This window comes from Orbicella faveolata, unplaced genomic scaffold (assembly GCF_042242905.1).
Source record: "Orbicella faveolata isolate gen_17 unplaced genomic scaffold, um_ofav_v1 contig_14, whole genome shotgun sequence".
NCBI lineage: Eukaryota > Metazoa > Cnidaria > Anthozoa > Scleractinia > Merulinidae > Orbicella > Orbicella faveolata.
Window position 1 is genome coordinate 1,384,537 of NW_028301541.1, and position 20,780 is coordinate 1,405,316.

Sequence of the window (20,780 nt, forward strand, 5' to 3'; positions counted from 1 at the left end):
TTCTTTCCCCGCCAAACATGCACCTCGAAGGACGTGAATTTTTTCACTGAAGAAGCTCGGAATTTCTATTCTTTGCCGACTTAATTGACGGTGTAACCGGCTTCATCAACATTCTTGCAGTTACGAGAAGCTAACTGCGACAAACATGTGAGTGTATTATTGTTTCAGGCCACAAAATGTTTCAAAAATCAACACATGTTTGCGAGTTAATGTTGCTTCATTCGCGGCGAAGAAAATCTCGTTTTCCGTTCACGTACGTTTTGCTCAAAAAATTATACGTACGAACTAGTTCCTCTTTAGTAATTAATTGTAATTTTGTATTTGTAGGCAGAGTTTGCCAGAGAAAATGAGAACATTGGTCGTACACCTCCGTACACAAATTTGCTGTACACTCGCCCTCGCCATGCCGGATTAAAAACCATGTTGACAGTTCACAAATCGACAGGTAGGCGAAATTCACTTGTTACACTTGAGCTAAATTTAAAAAAAGTAGCTGGAATTATTTTTATACGCAAAATTTTCTTTCAAGTTCCCTTATAATTCTAGAAATGAGGAACGCTAGAGAGTTCCCGCGCGAAGCGCGACTTTTGCCGCCAAACTGAACCAAAATGTTTCTCAAGCGGTTATGCGTTTTTCGCGGAATGAAATTTTATTTTCCAAGTCGCTCTATAAAGGTAAATTACTTTTCTTCTCTTTAAATTATTGTTGCTTCTTCTAAATTCCGAAATTAAAAGTTAGGGAAAAGTGAAATTCCTTAGAAAGTCGCCATAATTATCCGAAGATGCGACTTACGATTTATAGTCAAATTTCTTGTTAGCACCTACGTAAACAATATTCTGTTTTGGACTATGAGCGTATTTGGGTTTGGAGCGATTTTACAATACCGGACAACTTGTTAACATATCAAAAAGAATCATTCAAATTAAGTGAGATGCAAATGAGTGTTCCGTTTTTCTAAAACATTGCCTAGGTTTTATGGGATCTTGAATTTAAGTTGTAAATGACGGCCTGAAAATGTTTAAATCAGTTGTGTGACACTCGAGTTTCTAACACCGACTCCAACAACAGTTTGCTGTACAGATAATTACCATTTCCTTTAAAATCCTTAAACTTGAGTTAAGCAAAGTGCTTCTTTCAAAAATTTTAATTTCTGTACGTAGAGTTAATTACTTTTAATTACTTCGGCCGTTTTACAGTTCATGTAACTTCGCACACTCGCGTTCTGAATATTTTGTTGCGAACTGCATGAGACAAACATGATTTGGTAAATAATCTTGAAGGAAATAACTGGATCATCGTTCAATGAAAAATAAACTGACTTAATAGTTGTTGTATCGAGAAATGTGTTTTTAATTATAGGTACAAAGAAGCTTACATTATATTCGAGACCTACGTTTTCCTAACATTTCGTGACTAGAATAGTAAACCCATTGAAACGTCCGCTGAAACATTTGCGAGTAATTCAATTTACGGGTTTGACTGGTCTTTTTAATCCACAGTAACCAAATCTGATCCCAAAATCACTTTACTGTAATAATAATAATAACAATAATAATAATAATAATAATAATAATAATAATAATAATAACAATAATCATAATAATAAACAATAGACTGTAATATTCCAAAGAGCGAAATTTATAAAAATTGTGACATTAGTCTTGGTGATATCCTTTCCCATGTAGAACAAAAAAAAAAATGCACACTTATAAACTTTGCCAGGAGTCACATCCTTTGTTCCACTTGGAACTTAAAGGATTAATCCAGTCAGCTGTTTTTAATTGTATGTATGATGTGTTGCAATTTCTGGAGCAAACTTGTTACCAGCATACCTTGTGTAATTAGTTCTTGTTATCTTTCCTTGTTTTAGTGTTTCTTGACCTTGGAGGAGGAACAGGCTTGGTCCATCACTTCAGCACCATACAGTCCACCTGTGCAAGACAAGACCTGACTCTGACCCGATCGACTCTGATGGGGACATTATAAGATGCCAGGATAATGGAAGGGTGGGGAAGATGAAGTAACCTCTTCTCTTTCCTCCTTCCCATTGTCTACTGCTACTTACGATTTACTCAGACGAGGAGAGTGGGAACGAGTCAGTTCGAAGATTCTGAAGGAAGACTTTTTTGCATATCTAAACATATGCAGTTGGTTGGTAACATTGATTGTGGGTTGGTAGGGGAGGTTTTAAAATACTGTAAAGCTCTGGATGAACCTTAACACTAAATTTCAGCCAGAGGTCAACAAACCTCTGATTCAGCTTAACTTAATGTAGTTAGATTAGTTAGTTGGGTCCCAAGGTTTTGGGTGGTTCCTCCCTTAAGGTTTGTCCATTGGGTTCCTTTTCAGGTTATTTCGGTCAAGATTCGACTTTTCTTCAATTTGATGCTGGGTCTGCTTCGAGGATTTATTCGGACAAGATTCAACTTTGTTCAACTGGACACTGGCTCTACAATGTGGATATTTTCGGCATCCACTTCGGCTCGACATTTTCATGACTGCGTCTCCCGCTTAGCTGCGCAATAAAAACTTTCTTTCCATGCTTTACTTGATGACAGGGACTGTGATCAAGTGAAACTATTTCGACCAAAATTTTTCAAAAAACTTTTCATCAGTAAAACCATTTCGGCCTAAAGGTTCAACCAGACATGACTCAAAAGTAGATAACTGGAGATTTCAGGTCATTCAGCTGAAAGGAGGAAGGCTGGTTTCCTACTCCTATGCAGTTTAGTGGCTTGACTCTGGTTGTAGCTAATAGTTAAGACCAGGAATACAAAGTAGTTTAGGAGGGAATATAGGGGACAAAACACACACTTCAGTTTAGTTCGTTTGCATACATTTAGGCCAATTGTCTGATGTCATATTTTGACAGCTTCACAACTGTCAGTCAAAATTTTGGGCCATTGTGTACATTTTAGGGTTTAAGCCAATTGTCTTGTTGTGGCAGTTTGTCAACTGTCTGCTAAATTATTACATCAACATCACACAAATAAAAAGGTCAGTTTTCAAGTTTCCACAATGGCCCATACAGTTGTTTTCACTTCACACTTTAGGCCAATTGTCTTGACACGGCAGTTTCAGCTGCCCGCCAAATTTTCATAACTTAAATTATCGCCAATCTTGTGATGAGCATGGAGAGGAGGAGGAGCACTGGTGTTTAACAGCAATCCATGTAAGGTAGGGCAAGTTCTACACCCTGGCATCAGGTACGTGGTGTAATTTAAGGATGACAAATTTCGCTTTCGGATTCGGTTTTCGGTTCGGCTTTCGACTCAGAACACCAATTGGCGCTAATTTACAAACAAAGGCTTGGTATCGACTATAACTCGTTAGCAAGCCGCTAATAACCCCCATGTACCATCTGGGGCACCCTAAGTGTTCATTTCGGGGTGTCGACATTTACTGACACAGAACACTTGAGGTTTCTTAGGATGTCAAATTTTTCACATAGGAATGCGCATCCCCTTAATTAGGTCCTGCGGATAATGTAGGAAACATGTAACATACTTTAAATAATAAATCCAACAAAACTGTGTGTCTGTGTCATTGTTTTAAACCTATTAGCTAAGATTAATTCAAGGCAATTATGGATAGTGTGAAGCATTGTTGTTGAACAGTGCAAAACAAGATAAATTAAGTACTAAACATTTTCAATTTCAGGACCTTCGACTATTGTAAGTATTTTCTCCGCACTGAGCCCATTTTCGGGGGCACGGCCATTTTAATGTGGGATAATGTAGCAAACATGTAACATATTTCAAACAATAAATCCAACAAATCTGTGTCTCTGTGTCTTTTTTTAGCCTAATAGCTAACATTGATTTACAGCAATAATGCATGGTGTGAAGCATTGTTGAACAATGCAAAACAAGATAAATTAAGTACTGACCATTTGCAATTTCAGCTCCTTTGGCAAATGGTAAGTTACTTGGAAAGTTTACTGAGCCCATTTTCGGGGGTTCGCCCATTTTCGGGGGCGCACTTGCAGCCAATGCATAGTTAAATAAATTTAAAAATAAGGTGAGTAATCAAGGCATTTCTGGCCCACTTTGGAGGGCTGGCTCATTTTCGGGAGCATTATCTCCAGTTTAGTATACGGGTGTAGCTGTGCAACGTGGTCCTGAGGACAATGCCATCACAGGAGCCATGAGGAAGAAACTTGTGGAAGTTTGAGAGAACAGTTGTCTACATGACGCTAACATCTGTCAGTGTCCAGGAGAATTTTGGATCGTGTGTTTGGGTGGTAAGTCATACATGCGTACTTGTAAATAGAAACATGAACATGATAACATTTTTGCTCTCATTTAAGTTTCCAGGAAGCCTCCACACAGCCAGTGACACCAGTCACAAGGAAAGAGCCTCTTCCAATGCAACCTAAAAAAACAGGTAAGGACACAAATAAATTCTGCCATTTAGCTGCTGACTTTTTTTTTTTTAACATGGATCATTTTAAGCCATTAAGTTCTTTCATCATCATCAGAATGTCATCATCATGATCAGGTCCTTTCCCCATCTGGGAAATGAGGCTTTATGAATTGTCTGTGGATGAATTATTGGAAAAAAAATTACCTGAAGGTGCCATTTTTTTCAACAGCACATAAGATGATGCAGAACACTCAAGATCAATTGTCTGTGAAGGATCCAAATTATATGCCCTTATTTATGGCATTTACAAAATATTGTTGACGTGATATATTCAAGGTAAATTGTCTGAAATGAGATCAAATTTTACACCATCTTTCACCATCGATTGTGGGCATAGGAGGTCAAAATTTGAGTTTATTCATTTATCAGTTATCACTACTAATAAATTATTGACTGTTATTTTTATCAGGTACAACTGACGCCACCACTAGCTATTGACAAGACAGTTGCCTGTTGAGGAGCTCAAATTGATCATATGTTGCTTATCAGCGTAAAACAACAGTGCATTTATCCTTATTTTAAAACAACAGGGTCCTCATTGATGACACAGTGATGTGTAGAGGCTACCCTGTATGATGCCGAGTGATGTGCATAATAATAATAATAGACTTGTATAGCGCTATACGCTATACGACTCTGTATGTCTTTTCCAGTGTCAAAGAAAATACAAAAGGCCAATTATAATACCTTTGGATGCTTTTAAGCCAATTGTCTGTTATGGAGCTCAAATTATAGACAATTTTTTGCAGTATGACTGAAAAAAATAATGGATTACACTGATTATTCCTTTCGGAAGGATGCTATATGCCCAATTGTCTGTTGATGCGAAAAATAATGGGCAACATTTTTCAGCAGTGTGCAAAAAACATTGCACTGGGGTAATTGTCTGTCACTTCAAAATTGTTTTAAAAAAAATAACGGGCAACATTTTTCTGCAGTGTGCAAAAGACATTGCACCAGGATAATTGTCTGTCACTTCAAAATTGTTTTAAAAAACTTTATTCCACATTATGCCTCAACAGTGTGTAGTTTTAACTTTTGTTAGGAGCAGGATAATCTGAGGAACAAACACCTTGAGGTTGACCAGCCAACAACACAGATGACTTCCAGATGCAATAGTACTAATGGCCTCAGTGGAGAAACTTATCCATGCTTAACTGGTTCTGCCGCAAACTTGGTAAGAACCTGGTAGCAAAGAAGGATGACACACCAACACTAAACAGTTATGTGCATTTCAAAGGAACCCGACAGGAAGCAACAGGTCACATCTCAAAAGCAACAAGTGAGGACTGATAGTGAAATGACAGATGGACTAAACAGAATTGCTTATCGTGTTTGATGATGAGGGGCTTTTTTGAATACTATGCAGTCACTCTTTTACACTGCTGGAATAGAGAAGTCTCTCAAGGTGATTTGGATGCAGTTATAGAATTTACTCTCCTATAGTAAATTCATAACCCCTATCAAATGATTCTTCATTTTCCAGCTGCTTTATTTGTCAATAATGGTACACTGCCTCTTCAGTTGACAGAGTTTGTCTGTCATCTTGACGTGTTTGTCAACATGCAGAGGAAATAACATTCTAGTGAGGGAAGCATTGTGTTCTTTGACGACCACTGCATACTGCAGGGTCCTATTTAAACTGTGCCCTTAAACCCAAAGACTTTTAATGCAGAGATGACATTGCTCTTGATGCAATGTTCTGTCATGTTGAGTCATGGGGTGATCGATGTTAACACAATTCTACTCGCTGATGAACAATTAGTTTATGTTTTGGAAGCTGTGCAAGGGATCATCAGTGTCACTGAGCAGGGACTGCTACATTAGTCCAATATGTAATCATGCCTTTTATTTCTCAGGAATCACACTTTTTTTCAAGGTTTGATTTTTCTGCCTGTATGTCCCTGTTCACAGTCCATTAGACTACAGATAGTGATGGCCTCTAGCCATGATTTGAATTGGTTGTACATTCAAATGAGCTGACATCAATTTCCAATCCTCTGACAAAGACTTTAAACTTAAGTCTTTTAACAGGCTCAGTAAAACAGTCCTTTTCAGGACTCTTCCACCCAGACAGTACACTAGAGGAGTGTGATTCTTTACAACCTACAATTTTTCTTCTTTCTGGAATACATATACCACAACAATTAACCAGACTCCTCACGTATCGTTGGATGGACTACATTGCTAATTTAGTGATCAAGTTGACACAGAAAAATGTTCAGCTCTGGACAAATAAGACCTCCACTGCAACATTAATTGGAGCCAAAAGTCTTTCTGTGACTTCGTTGTGCTATCAGTCTGTGCTCTGTCGATGCTTTTGATGATGTAGTAAATTGTGGTGACATCTGATATATGGATACCAGGCCAGAATACTGTACTGCAGTAGCTAAGTATACTTGTGCAAATGCAAATAATGTAATAAATGTACTCAGTATCTGATGATCTGCTTGCGAATATTACCAGTGAGACTATATGGAACACTGTAAAGGTGCACCTTTGAGCAACAGAATGCAACAACTTGTAGCATGAGTATCTATCTCTGTCCTTTTACAGCCTTTTTTTATCAGCTGGCATCTGAATGCAACCAACACACAAGGGAGTCCAGTAATTAATATATAAGCAGCTGTTGAGCTCTAAGTCTTTCTCTTTGACAATGTAGAGCTTGGTTGTCCCAGGTATCATTACCAGTAACTATTTCTGCATGTTGTATGGCTATCTGAGGCCAGAATTCTGCACCTTGAGGATGTGATGTGGCACATTGGCAGCAAAATCAAAATTACTTTCTGATCTTGTCAAAAGAGATGGCAAAATCAGCCAGCAAGACCAAAACAATCATGGAGACACACTGATTGTAAACAACAGAGTACAGAGAAGAGCTATATTGGTACAAGACCTGTGCCTAACAAGGAGCGAACACAATTGAGACTAAGACTCAATCTAACATTAAATCTGCTTGCCTCAAACCTTTGTGTCAACACTGCATTTAGCTCTGTACTCTTCCACATTAAAGGAGTTGTTATAATTATAAGCTGGGCAAAGATCTGTGCTTGAATAAAAACTGCCCGGAAAAACTCTGCAGTTGCTCTCATTTCTACAACAGACTGAGAAAGCTCATTTGGCCTAGCTCTAATCATCACAAAACAACTATGTGCATTTAATGCTGAAGCTTAATTAAGTGGTTCTTTGATCTTTCTGACAGATTGTAGAACTTGGTGTTCTTGACTGTGTTTTCATTCCCCTGTAAATTTCTATTTGCTTTGCTGATGCTTTCAACTAGTGCTTCATCATCAAATCTACAAAAAATTTGGTGGATACCAGGCTTTTATACTGCAACCAAGCAGCTTGTGTTCTGCGAATCGAAGTGCAAATATTTCTCCATGCCCACATGAGCTCCACTCTAATTTTGATTACAAGTCTTTGCTCAAAGACTACCAACAACAATCACAATGCAGCTGCCTCCACTGAACCACAGAGATTTCTGTGCTTACACTCAACTACAGGGTGCATAGGTATGGCTTATTTGTTACTTTCACTACTTGCAATAATTCAGTTCAGTATTTTAAAGCCAACTTGGACCATGATTTTCCAGACCACACTGCTCTGACTGGCTCTGGCCCTGACCATCACATATCACATCACATCACCCTTGACTGCAATATTCACTACAATGTAAACAGCTATGATATGTTTCTACAAAAGTGGGGCCACTGGACAACAACAGTAATCTCGTTCCAGATGGCAAGGAGCTTGCTAGAGATGTCAGACATTGGGTAGAGATTAATCAAGTGTGCATCAGCAAAATTACAGAAAGATGGTGGAACTACTGTAAATATGGACCTCATGTTGCACTCGAAGATTATTTTAGACTGCTGTGGAGTCCTAATCTAATTTAATTACATTAGTTATTAAAGAGCAAGCTGCACATCTTAAAAAGAAACCTGCAAATTAATAATGGTGCTTGAGTGTCTTGAGTGACCTGGAAGACCTTTATTTTGTCTCACATCGATTAAATAGCAAACTCACAACAACCTGCACATTTCTTGGGTGGAAAGATCACCAAGAAAGGAAGTTTGGAAGAAGATAAAGCGAGACAGACATAGGACCCGCTTAATTAAATGGGAGAAGACTGTCCACCACTGAAACATCACCATCATAAACTGGTTTCCATCACATAATGTCTGCATGCTTGCTTGTTTCTCAGTGCTGTCTAGCTTAGCTTCATGGCTAAGCCAGAAGCTATTTGTGTCAGCGACACAAAAGACCTGTCCTTTAAGTTAGGACAATACCCCCTGCTGTCATAGGAAAGTGCTCATATGCCACAGCTTGAACCTGTGGTCACTGGGATCCTTGCCTAAATATACCCCAGGCCTGTGAAATCTTGTAGTTTTCTTCCTGGTGATTCATCAAATTAAAGATGAGTCGAAGGGTGGGACCTTTTGTTGCCCCCAGAACCTCCAACAGCAGTTCTATTGACCTGCATTTCTTCAAGTGGCTAAAGAATTAGAGCACCTGGAAGTTAACATTGTTCCTCCTAGTTCACTCCTGCATTATCCTTGTCATCATTGATTGCAGCATTAACACTACTTGATCATCTCTTCTTGCGATGAAGACTCCACCAATTACAATGTACCACTGCAACCACATACAGGATTTAGCTTTCAGTTCCATATCTAAATCATCTCTCAATGAAATTTTAAGAAGCATCGATGATGTATTTTGCCTGGGAAGCCTTATCTCTCTACATTGGTTACCCCCTCCAAGCTGACTTTGCTTGCATCCATGTGAAGGAGATATTCATCATAACTTACGACAATTCTTGGTTTGCCATTTCAAGTAAATCAAACAATATATTTGGAGTGTAATCACATACAATCTACATTTGGATACAATTTGGACGTCACCTTTGAATGACACATCAAGTAATCTTCAGTGAAATCATCTTGTGAAACCTTTCTCTACTTGATGACACATTCCCCTATTGGAAAATCAACGGGAAAAAAATATGGAAGATACTCTACCCCCAAACTAGATTGCATTGTGTGATTCTGCTCTTATTTACCATCTGCTGTAAATACCTGTCATGACAGATCTGTATGCAAGAGAATTTCAACCCCTTGGCTCCAGTGTGGACTGATCAAAACTTGGATCTCCCCTTTTGAGGCCTTACCTGTTCTTACAATATTTGAATACAGGTTTAAACAATGTTTGCTGAAAATACTGAGCTATTCTCTTCTCAGCAGTATCTCAGGTTTAACACTATTCAGTTTCTTGCTAGACAGAACACCCACATGCCCCTGACATATCAAGAATTGATGATTATAAATTTTCTGTTATTTTTGAGATTTCACTCTTCTCAACCTCACAAAGAACTGGTCTACAGTTTTGTTCCCTTTCTGGATACTCAAACATCTTCCTCCAAATCGTTCCTTTCAAGGTGCACATTTATCCTCAAGTTTCATTAGTTTTCAAATTGCAGACCAATTTTCTCTGACCAACTTTATCTCCTTGCCTCCTTGAGCTAATCATGCTGCTGAAAACTTCAATAAACATGGCATACTTTAGCCAGCAAACTGGGACACGATGGTTTTCTTGACCTGAGGTCAGGTTGTGGTTTGTTTTCTCATATCGATCATCATCTTTGTCCTTTCTCTATTCTCAGTGATTTGGGCTGTTGTTGCTTGTCTATACTCTACACAATTCTTTTTCTGGTAGGATGTTTCTGCCTCCTATCAGTCAAACCCCATCTGCCACACTGATCTACTTTTATTTATTCTCAACAGTTCTCTGCATCTCATAAATAATCATTCTTCTCTCGTTTTGGAACATTTTAAGTTCAAAACAAATTGTCATATTTTTTGAGAAAGCAAGTAACATTAAAATGTATTCAAGCTAACAAAGGGATTCAAACCCATAACCTTTTCAGAGGTTGTTGGTTTCAAGTGCTGAGCTGACAAATCCACTGGGAGTGTTTGAGGCCAGTTATGTATTTAAAAAGTTGTCTTACTTATATATGGATACTGTGAAAATTGTTTGCTGTTTAGAATTTTCTCCAGAGTTTGAACTGAATTACGTTATTATGTAGTGACAGGTCAGCCAGCAAAGTGTTTAACAAAAGTGAAAATTTAGGCTTGAATGGGATTCAAACCCATGATAAAAGACTGCAGTCTTGTACACCTCACCATGCAAATTACAATGTGTTAGTCACTTCAGGATCAAGTCAATTATTGGAAAAACTTGATTTTTAAAATCACAAAAAAGGAACAGAGTTGTTCAAATAATCTTTTTAAACTTATTTTCATCAAAATGTGATGCCTGTTTACTTCTGACACCAAAAGAATCATGTGAAAGGAAATGTCAAGCAAATTCCGTTAACAAAAGAAGGTAAGTAGTTAAAAAGGAAAAATGTTAAGGGTTCAATGGGATTCAAACCCATGAAAAGGGACTGCAGTTGAACTGCTCAATCAGAGCTTCAAAGCTACTGGGAGCATGTAAGACACAAACATCTTAGCCTATGAAAAGAGGACTACATGATAAATCACTATGAAATAAATCATGTGAACTGAGGGTGAAATTCATTGCTTTGAATTTCAGTCACTGTTCACATGCATGATTTATTTCATATAACTGTACTATCATGAAAAGTAATTTGTGTGCTATAGAGTTCCAGTCCTCAGCAACTGTCAACCACAAGCAGGATTTGTCCGTCCTTCCAGAGCAGTCAGGTCAGACCATCAGGACCAACCAGGACAGTGGATCTGTCAGCCCATGGAGAGCAGTCAAGTCAGACCATCAGGACCAGCCAGGACAGTGGATCTGTCAGTCCATGCAGAGCAGCCAAGTCAGACCAGCAGGACCAACCAGGACAGTGGATCTGTCAGCCCATGCAGAGCAGTCAAGTCAGACCATCAGGACCAACCAGGACAGTGGATCTGTCAGCCCATGCAGAGCAGTCAAGTCAGACCATCAGGACCAACCAGGACAGTGGATCTGTCAGCCCATACAGAGCGTTCAAGTCGGACCATCAGGACTAACCAGCACAGTGGAACTGTCAGCCCATACAGAGCGTTCAAGCCAGACCATCAGGACCAACCAGGACAGTGAATCTGTCAGCCCAAAGATAGCAGTCAAGTCGGACCATCATGACCAACCAGGACAGTGGATCTGTCAGCCCATAAAGAGCAGTCAAGTCAGACCATCAGGACCAACCAGGACAGTGTATCTGTCTTCATAGAGTAGTCAGGACCAACTAGGACCGTGTAACAGGCCAGCCAGGACAATGGATCTGACTTAGAAACAAAGCAGTCAGGACCAACTAGGACCATGGACCTCAATGTTAACCTATACACTGCAGTCACATTGGACCATCCACTAACAGGCCAGCCAGAACAGTGGATCTAGATGCAAGCCTATACCGTGCAGTCAAGTTTGAAAGCCAGCCAAGCCAGGTACAGTGTATATACAAGAATTCTACATCCCAGTCATAACAGCTAGCTAGTAATCACCTAATATTACACAAGTTTAAGACAGTACCACTAACCACAAGGCATACTAAACCCATTCTAATGCATGTGTGATATATATCACTGCTCTTAGCTATATAGAAGTAAATTATGTTCCTGCCCAATTATTCACCTACTACTGGGCCAAATTAATAAAAATGTTGGCCTCAACATAAAATAGGAGGAGCGTTAAGTAATCATAAAAGTTAGTGCCAAAAACCACTCTGCTCCAACTGCTTTGAAAGCTTTCATTGAAATATTTTGATTTAGTCTAAAAGTCAAGAAGAGACTGTACAATGTCATCTGTGGAACTAGCATTTTATATATTTCAGATTTAACAAACGAATAGCAGTGTTTATTGATAATCAGACATGAGGTATTCAGACCTAATGAAAATTACATTTCTGATACCTTGTCAGTAACATTTGTTTTCTTGCACATTTTAGCTCCATGTAAAAATTTGTCTGAGATGACTGCTTATACAAGCATTTCCAGATGTGTACCTGTTATGCAGCTCATCATGATGCCATAGTCACAAGAGGCAATAGAACAGCAGCCCAGTCGGATCAACCTGAAAGGAATTGAAGAAAGATTAACATGAGCAAGCTACCCTGGTCTTGAAAGGTAAAAAAATACAGTATATTAAAAATGGTTATCATTAACCACTAATTACCCAACCTTTCCTGACCTACACTATGACAATGTCAGAGTTCACAAAGAGACAAGAAATGTTTATAAGACAGGCTATTATTATTTTATTATTAAAAGAAAATTGTTGGAGAGCAAGACTTTGATCTCCAGTTACATGTACTGTCAACTTTTATATAAAATCCTCAAAATTTTGTTAAACATTCAAAGCACTATAGTTTTCCTTAAATGTCACTGGTCAGTCAAGCTACATGAATGTCAATGATGTTGCTAATTGCATTGAATGCTCTTTCCATTTCTAAAGGTTGTGGTCTTTTACATGTAGTTGAAGCCCTTTAGTTAAAATATTTTTTCTTCACAAAAATAGGTCCTTATGATTATTATACATGCAGGATCCCTTCAAAACTAATTTTCAGCTATCATTAATTGAAACACAAGCACAAGCATAAATGGATCATGTGCACCAAAGGAGCCTGTGGTTAAGTGTTGAACGAAACTCTGGATCTATATATACCTTTGATTTACATCTCGATCGATACTTAGTCGACACTGAATCAACACTGAATCAAGAGCCAGATGATAGTCGGCTGAGTGTTGACCAACATATATGCATCGATTGAAAATTAGTCTACTCCTAACCGACTGTCAACCAAGATGTCGATCGAGTGTCAACCAAGGTGTCGATTGAGTGTCCATCGAGAGTATCAATTGAGGGTATCGATCGACACTCAATCACAGACGCCACAATAAACTAGAGAGGACTGCAAGGGCGTCCACGTGTAATGACACTCTCTCTCTTCTTAGGCCATGGTCAAACAACAAAATTTGCAGGAACTGAACCTATTATGCAAATCATGGTGTTGGTGACACAGTGCAGGATGACATATGAAGAGTAAGTACCTGTTTGTTGTTTTGATACTTTCCCTTATGTTGCTAACAATTATATACTCTTTGACTCGTAAACATTGTTTACTTAGACCTTCTAAATTTTATGTATATGCATATGTACACATAATTGAATGCTAACATCTCCATAATCAACAGTTTCTAACATTTCTCGGTAAATGTAAAGAATCCGAAATTTATTCCTGTGCAGAAACATTGTGTGTTTTACAGGCAGTCCTAGTTACATGATTTTATGTCCATCTGCAAGAAATTAGTCTGAGAACAATTTACTCACTAACAAAAGTCACGTGTGCAAATATGGTGATTTTCGTTTTGTTATTTTCAGTCAACGATCACAGATGATTGCTGGACAGGAGAAAGGCAAATCACTGCATCACACAAAGGACAAGCAACTTGATGATGACTCACTGAAGATGGTGGCAGATGATCAAGACAATGCAAAGCGTTCTGGAGGACTTATAATTTTTAATTTATTTTCATTATTAATTATGTTTGTCATGCTATTTCTTTTCAGTAGACAGCAATTAGTCACATAAAGATTTATGTTGTGCATCAAATGAAAATTCTAAAAAATTAATATTCTTGTTTTCTACAAATAATAGCAACAAAGCTATTTATTTAAAGTCAAATAGATAGCTTAAAATGCTAATATTTAACAGTAACAGTCAAGCATTATTAAGAAATAATAGCCTAATGCTATCATTAACGAAATGATAGCTTGAATGCAATTACTTCAAAATAATAGCTTGATGAATTTTTTCTATTCAAAAATTTTAGCTTCCTGCAAGCTATAATTTTTGAATAGACTCTTGAAAGTTATTCTTTTTGATATATAAGGATAGCTCAGGAGAGTTCTTATAAATTAGAAATTTCATTTGATGTTAAAGACCCACTTCTGTATGTGATTAGATTTGTCTTCTGAAAAGAAACTGATACAGACATGACAATTAAGCTTGTTGGCAAAACTGGACAAGATGAACTCATTACGTCAATAACTTGATTTCTGTCGGAGTCTGTGTAGTGAATATCAAGATCATTAAATCGAAGGTAGACTTGAATTTTAAACCACAAGATTAATCAATTGATATTAATTATTAATTATCATTAGAAGTTCGAAAGGAAACATCTGGACAGTATGAACTCTTCTTGATTAACATAAGCTAAGCTGATAATAACATAACCCTGAACAACAACTAATGCTCTTAGTAACTCATGGAGAGTTCTACATGTTCCAGTAGGCATTGAAAAAAAAAAAAGAATCAAAAACCTTTTTGCATGATTTAAATCTGCTTTAAAATTCAAGTCTACCTGATACTTGGCAGTTTTCATGAGTTTTAAAATGCTAGTAAGAATAAAATTAAACTTTGTTTTGCTGAAGAGAAAATTTCTTTTTAACTATCCAAAGTAAAGTACAAGTTCTGGTCAGCTGTTAGGCCCTAGGCTTTTTGCAGTATTGATTCAAGTTACTTTTGTCATTTATAAGAAGTCAAATATTTACAGTAAAGAAATTAAATTGGCCATGAATTTTTATGACTAGCCTGCTGGACAAATATGAAAGTTAGTCTGTGAGAACTCAAAATTTGGGGACCTGGGATGGATTGGGACTATTGGGGGTTTAGGGTTCCAAGGGCAAGGAGTTTTGGTTATTGGGATTAGGGTTAAGATTTGGGCCAGGAATTTGGGCTTGGGACTTGGTGAAGGGAAAGGGTTTGAGTTGGGGATTGGGTCTAATGGGTTAGAGTTAGGGATTTGGCTCTGGACTAGGGTATGGGTGAGAGATTAGGGTTTGGGTCAGAGATTAGGGTTTGGGTCAGGGAAAAGAACCAGGGATTTGGGTAAAGGTTAGGGTAACTGGGTTTTTGAGTTTTCACAATCTCACTCAGGTGTTTGCAGCCAGCTAAGTTACATGAACCTTTGATGTGCTAGTCATGATATTAATGTCCTTTTACATTGTTATTTACAACATGTATCCTTGAAAGATAATTACTCTTCACTTGATGCTGACCCATTCTGTACAGTACTTGGGATTGTTTTGTTATTGCTTAGGTTTAGTTTTATTCATCAACGATTAATTGTATACATGCAAGAGTTTTCATAGCCTCAACCCAGAGGTTTAGGTGAGGTAAAGTGGTTTGGAGAATATGCTTCCAGTATTTCTCTGATTGAGTTTTTACTGGTTTGTGCATCCGGAATTTCACCACTATTAATATATATTTGTGTATATGTTTAAAATTTATAATAAATTAGACTGCGTTTGACTAAGGTACAGTTAGAACTGTTTTGACCTGTAAACTCCAGAAGTTTAGGTGAAATGCAGTGGTTGGGAGAATATGTTTCCAGTTTTCTCCAGTTCAGGAGTTTTCTCTTTTTTTTTTGCGTCCAGCATTTCACCACTATAGTGTTGCTGTGTATTCCAATAAATTATTCCATAATTTTCAATTTGCCTCACAAGAATATGTTCAACAAATCATCCTCAGTTACTACTTTTTTAAAAGCAACAAGAATGAATTTATTACCTTTAAATTATTAATAATAAAAATAATAATTATTTGGCAATACATGTAACTGTTGTTTTAGTTCTGCTCAAAAGTTTTTCCAGGGGGAAAGACAGTTCCACTTTGCCCATATCACCTGTAGGGAGCTAGCTAACACTAACTGCCACCTGTCCAATTATCTGTATGACCCGGAGGGGACAGGTTGAGGATGCTTGTGAGAAAATTTGGACTGAACCCTTAAAGGAGACCAACCTGGGAATGGCTTGAGTTTCATTTTGACCCCTAACAGATAGTACGCTTATCAGTTAAGTAAGGTACAACGAAGCTTTGGTGATGAAGTTTTAGACTTGAAATTACAGTGTTGCCACAGGCAACTTTCCTTGTTTCCAATGGTAAAAAAATATTGTCGCTTGCAATTTCGTGTGCTTTGCTGCCAATGATGTCAAAGGTTGACAGGTTGTTATTAGAAATGGAGCCAGTTGCCTGTGACAACACCACAAGTTGAACGTTGAAACCTGGTCACCAAACTTTTGTTGTGCCTTACTCAACTGATAACCGTAGTACCACTTCAAATGGAATAAGCTTTATTTCCAGCCCCTGCTCAGGAAAGGAGCCACCCTGGGGGGGGGGGGGGGTACTTCTGGAAGAATTGGTTGGGGGTGTGCAGCCCGCTTCCCAAAACCCTTACCCTTTTTATGGCTAAAATCTGTGATTTTACCCTACCCTAATTATGGGCCTGACCAAAATTTGATACCGTAGTTATAACTGTTGTGGTTGACACAGTTGCCTCAAACATAATTTATGAAGGCTTTTGTGGATGGTCTTATCGATAATGATGAAAAGGTAGCTTCTGAAAAAAACATACTTAATTCAAGAGTAGAGTGCAAAAACCATACCCTATTTATGACGACAAATGGCCAAAATCGATACCCTGTTTATGATCAATACGGCTGAAAAACGATACCCTTTGGGGAACACCCCCCCGGCCCCGGGTTTATACCCCTTCCGCTGAACGACGGGCACGACCTATTCATATGGCAGTTCCCCTGCCCCCTCGGCTGGATGACTTTCATCCGGTATTTAATTTTCTCCAGGAGTGGAATGGTGCGGATCGTGAAAGAAATAATCAAAGTTATACCTGAGCCATTGAAATCACACGAGACAAGCCGAAATCGATCAGAAGGCGAGCATTACAATCGCAGAAAATACTTTACACTAGCAAAAACCGTGGTGAAAAAGACTAACTACAACTTAAGATCACTTTACGAGCTTATACTGCCTTCGTTGAAATCAAACTCGTTATGCTTACCTCCGATCATAAGCTGCAATAGTCATACCAGTGTTTGAAAGTGTTCACAAAACTATCAAGCAAAGGAAGGCAAAAGTGCGTTTAATTTGACCGCGTGAAAGTTGGGGCGAGGGAGGACAAAATGTTTTGCGCGGTGGGTCGCTCAGCCACACAGCATAAGGTCCTGTAAGTTGGATAACGTCACCATGCCAATGCATCAATCTCAGCCAAACATTATTTTAAGTCCAAAATAAAATATTCTGAAATTTCGGCACAAGTGGCTGTGAACATAGGCTCAATCTCCGGCCGTGGGTGTTTCGGTGCGCCCGTGTCCCCCACGGGTGGAGACCGATCACCGGTGGAAAGGTGGAAAGTGTCGCCATGTCAACGTTCTAGAACCTCAGCCAGTCAGTATTTTGCGTCCAAAATTTGGACGCACTGATTCAGAATTCGCTACGATGCGGGCAGGGTCTTCTTCCCCTCTTCTGTCCTTTCTTATCATACGAAGAGCTTGCCCCAAGTGTAATAAATATTTTAACTCTTAAAAGATTTATGGCCGAAATATAAGAGTTTATTATGAACATTAGGAGATGACATTGAAATCGGTCTGATGTATGTGTAATTCACCGAATAAAGACTCTTGAACATCTAATGGTACCATTTCTTCTCATCCTGGTGTGTTTAAACGAGATTTGAGCGAATTTTGATTATTTATCCTACGGTGTTATGATAAGAGACATGGTAGGAAACTTTGGCCAGTCAGTTTGACGACAAAACACTCTTCGGAAACGACTCAAATTTCACACAAAAATAGCATTTACTCACAACGTTAATGGCTGAACTTAGGATGCAAGGCCTTCAGTTTCTCTTTCTGTAATCCAATTACGCACACGTTCAGTTTTCATCGTGTTAGCTGGATGGTTGAAAATTTGAAATATGACGATCGAAATGGGGACGCCAGAAAGTTAATCAAAGTCGCTCGGCCGTCGGAGACTGGGAACTGTTTCAAGCGTGCTATGGCGCAAACATAGTTACCCTCGCGAGTATTAACGTGTTCTGAAAAAACATATTTACCCTCGAGTGTTCTATAACTGAGTATTATAAAGAAATGTAGAGATATTTAGTCCCGAGTGCATAACTTACAGTTAAAAGTGAGTCGTTGTAGGTGTATTTATCCTCACGTGTAAATAATAATAAAAAATAATAAATAAATCGCTTTATTTAAGTGTCAAATTCTTTAGCACTACTGTGCTCATTGAGGACACTGAAATGAGCAAACAAATATTGTAAATTGCACAGAAACTTCTTAAAAATCCCAACTGGCGGGAGACTGACCAGTTGGCTTTTTAAAAAGCGTGGAGGAGTTGAATCTGGGGTCACCAAAAGCAAATCCATCGAGTGACAAGGAGGAGGATTTGAACCCGGGACCTCCAGATTACAAATCCAACGCCCTAACCACTAGGCCACTCTGCCTCCACAGCGTGGCCTAGCGGTTAGGGCGTGAGCTTCGTGCGTTCAATATTCCTCCTCGTTGTAGCATCAAAAATGATTAAACGGTTTACAACGAAAGGCAGATTATTGTCCAGTTTTTTGAGGTGAATACTTGGGGGAAGGACTCCCGTCTAAAATAATGAAAATCTGATTCTCAGGGATTCTTTTTTCGTAAAATTGAAGGGGACACTTAATGGAAAATGGAAACTCATTTTCAGGGCTTGTAGGTTTTAACGGTTGGTGTTGGTCCATTTCACTGCAAACAAAGACCATTAGGAGTTAGTTTAGAGTCCACGGGACTAAAAAATATCCCCCAAGTTTTAAGAAATCGAGCCGAAGTTGGTTAAAATTACGAGGCGCGTAAGGCGGTCTCGGCTGCTCAATTAGTCTTAAAGTAAAGTGGGTCCATATTTGGGCCCGGAAGCTCGAAAGTGAGCGTTCAAATATTTTTGCTCTGTCCATTTCACTACAAACCAAGGCCATCAGGAGTTAATTTAGAGTCCCTGGGACTGGAAAATATCCTCCAAGTTTTGGGTAATCGAGCCGAAGTTGGTCAAAATCATGAGGCGCGTGAGGCGGTCTCGGCTACTCTATCAGTCTTGAAGTGAAGTGGGGCTATATTTCGTCCCAGAAGCTCGAAAGTGAGCGTTCAAAAATTTTTGCTCTGTCCATTTCACTGCAAACCAAGGCCATCAGGAGTTAGTATAGAGTCCCCGGGACTGGAAAATATTTCTCAAGTTCCAAGAAATCGAGCCCAAGTTGGTCAAAATCACGAGGCGCGTAAGGCGGCCTCGCCTACCCCTATTAGTCTTAAAGTGAAGTGGGGGTATGTTTTGGCCCAGAAGCTCGAAAGGAAGCGTTCAAAAATTTTTGCTCTGTGCATTTCACCGCAAGCTAAGGCCATCAGAAGTTAGTTTAGAGTTCCCGGGACTGGAAAACATCCCCTAAGGTCCCGGAAATATAGCCGAAGTTGGTTAAAATCACGAGTCGCGGAAGGTGGTCTCGACTACTCTATCAGTCTTAAAGTGAAGTGGGGCTATATTTCGACCCAGAAGCTCTAAAGTGAGCGTTCAAATATTTTTGCTCTGTCCATTTCACTCAGTGCATACCAAAGCCATCAGGAGTTAGCTTAGAGTCCCCGGGACTGGAAAATATGCCCCAAGTTCCCGGAAATCGAGCCGAAGTTGGTCAAAGTCACGAGGCGCGGAATGCGGTCTCGGCTACTCTATCAGTCTTAAAGTGAAGTGGGGCTATATTTCGGCCCAGAAGCTCGAAAGTGAGCGTTCAAAAATTTTGCTCTGTCCATTCCACTGGAAACCAAGGCCATCAGGAGTTAGTTTTTGAGACCCGGGGACTGGAAAATATCCCCCAAGTTCCGGGAAATCAAGCCGAAGATGGTCAAAATCACGAGGCGCGTAAGGCGGTCTCGGCTACTCTATCCTTCTTAAAAAGAAGTGGGGCTATATTTTGGCCAAGAAGCTTGAAAATGAGCGTTCAAAAATTTTTGCTCTGTCCATTTTACTGCAAACCAAGGCCATCAGGAGTTAGTGTAGAGTTCCCCAGACTGGAAAGTATCCCCGAAGTTGCGGCAAATTGAGCCGAAGTTGGTCAAAATCACGAGGCGCGTAAGGTGGTCTCGGCTACTCTATCATTCTTAAAAAGAAGTGGGGCTATATTTTGGCCAAGAAGCTCGAAAATGAGCGTTCAAGAATTTTTGCTCTGTCCATTTTACTGCAAACCAAGGCCATCAGGAGTTAGTTTAGAGTTCCCTAGACTGGAAAATATCCCCCAAGTTTCGGGAAATCGAGCCGAAGTTGGTAAAAATAACGAGGCGCGTAAGGCGGTCTCCGCTACTCTATCAGCCTTAATGTGAAATGGGGCTATATTCTGGCCCAGAAGCTCGAAAGTACGCGTTCAAAAAATTTTGGTCTGTCCATTTCACTGCAAACCAAGGCCATCAGGAGTTAATTTAGAGTCCCCGGAACTGGAAAATATCCTCCAGGTTCTGGGAAATCGAGCCGAACT

The 20,780-nt window shown here is 39.1% G+C and overlaps 2 long non-coding RNA genes across 2 annotated transcripts; one reads left to right on the forward strand and one right to left on the reverse strand.

The window, feature by feature from the left end:
• Positions 1–4,272: 4,272 nt before the first annotated feature.
• LOC149113598 (uncharacterized) lies at positions 4,273–17,554 on the reverse strand. The gene is made up of 3 exons (XR_016206616.1): positions 17,286–17,554; positions 12,431–12,498; positions 4,273–4,374 (listed from the first exon to the last, which is right to left on the reverse strand). It is a non-coding gene; the product is annotated as an uncharacterized LOC149113598 (long non-coding RNA).
• LOC149113599 (uncharacterized) lies at positions 11,804–14,188 on the forward strand. The gene is made up of 4 exons (XR_016206617.1): positions 11,804–11,873; positions 12,374–12,551; positions 13,380–13,467; positions 13,807–14,188. It is a non-coding gene; the product is annotated as an uncharacterized LOC149113599 (long non-coding RNA).
• Positions 17,555–20,780: the final 3,226 nt, after the last annotated feature.